Here is a 2021-nt window from a genome sequence, read left to right on the forward strand (position 1 = left end):
TTATTCATATATGTAGATAATGCTTTTTCGAATTTTTGAACTTTGGTTTAAAATTGTTTCCAAGTGCCTTAAAGGTTAATTTTTCTTTTATAGCTGTTATTTTAAACAATTGACTTTTTACTAAAAATTCCAGTCATATTTATTAAATATGGTCATCAAATAAATAATATTTCGACATGGTGCACTGAGAATTAACGAATATAGCAAAATTTGACCTTTGAACTCCACATTTTATGGGTTAAGGATGTCCGATTTATATAAAACTTTGAATATATATCTTATATTATCTGATCTATAACAAACATGGGCACACTGCAGTATAATTTTACTGCATTACACATTTCAGTAATCAGTAAATTTTTACTGGTTACTGAAAAAAATTTCAGTATTAAGTATATCTTTACTAGTTACTGAAAAAATTTTCAGTATTCAGTAAATTTTTACTGATTACTGAAAAAAATTTCAGTAAACAGTAAAAAATACTGGTAATGCAAATCTTACTGAATACTGAATTTTTTTCAGTAATCAGTAAAATTTCCAACCAAAATGCATTGTTAGCAAAAAAAAAATTATATTTAACTAAAATTTTCATACAACTATTATCATATTGATCTCCCTTACTCTCTTATCTATTAATAATCTAATATTATGAAATATAATAAATGCTTCCAACAACTTTTTATTGGCCGACAAAATTATATAAGATTTAGCCTATTATATAAATTTGTACATAGCTAAGTTCTTGTCTTCTGAAAAGATTTACAATCCCAAAAAATTAAATTTATCGCACTATAGCTACTTGCGATGATAAATAAAAATTTCCAGTAAATTATTAGATTGTGCGGAATACTGTAAACATATTCGCAATTTCGTTTTTTTGGAGTACATATATAAATCGATGTCTTCCGATGAAATGGATGAAATTTGTACTAAGGTTAGTAGGCCGGGCACAAATGTTCAGCTCTATCAGTTAAGAACTGCCGGAGTCAGAGGCGGTCAAAGTTGGACATTTTGGTCATACAGGGTTTTATTCAAATGAGTGTAACTTTTCACTTATTGGTCCTAGCAAAAGCAGTTCAGATAGCTATTACTTCATTCTTTCCAAAATTTATTTTTTTAAATTTTTATATACATTTCCTTAAAGGGCTTTATAGTCCCATAATGGGATGCGAGTGGGAATAACTTTCTTTCAATAACTTTTTGGAGTTTTTCTTCAATTTTTTTTATTTAAACTTAGTAGAACGTGAGGGGCATATGTGAAAAAAAAATATATATATTTTAAGTCAAAAACTTTGCTTTTGGAGTCAAAATATATTTTATATATATGTACATATGTATATTAGAGTGCTCCAAAAAACGAAGTTGCGAAAATTTGCTCAAATCTTACCATTTAATAATAAAATTTGCACTTTATTGTGAAGGAATCGTAATGTACAGATAAAAAGCTATTCGATCAGTTATAAAACACAAATATTAGTTGAAAAATTTAAAAGTTATTGCAAATTCCCCAGACCAGTTACGGAAAGATGGACACACACTAGAATAGCTTTAAAAAAATTTATATAATTCAAAAATTTATTTATTAACACAAAAATAAACAAGCAAATTGGACCATATCAATAAAAAATTAATACACATTACCTTCCCCTGAATTAAGAGCCATTTTCAACCGCATTTACCCCAATTTGGAACGCATCGTTTGAGTGGTATTCCTCCAAAAATGGTCCACAGGACACCCTAATGTACATACATATGTATGTTAGTATATAAGTTTTCCAATTTTCTTTATGTACACGACGGTTTCCTCCCTCTGTATATTAGTGTATATCCAAAAACATGATGTAGACATATTACACCATGTAACAATATAAAAACAAAATGCATACTTATGAAAAAATCGATATATATGTATGTACGTATTTACATAAAAGTACATATGAATTTACATTAAACTAGTTACTTTATATCGGGTCAGATTTTTAAAAGGACTTTAAATTTTTAATATTGAACAAGTAAGAAGT

The sequence above is a fragment of the Lucilia sericata genome, unplaced genomic scaffold, assembly GCF_015586225.1.
Source record: "Lucilia sericata isolate MDLA Ls3-8-SP2 unplaced genomic scaffold, ASM1558622v1 Contig001237F_arrow, whole genome shotgun sequence".
NCBI lineage: Eukaryota > Metazoa > Arthropoda > Insecta > Diptera > Calliphoridae > Lucilia > Lucilia sericata.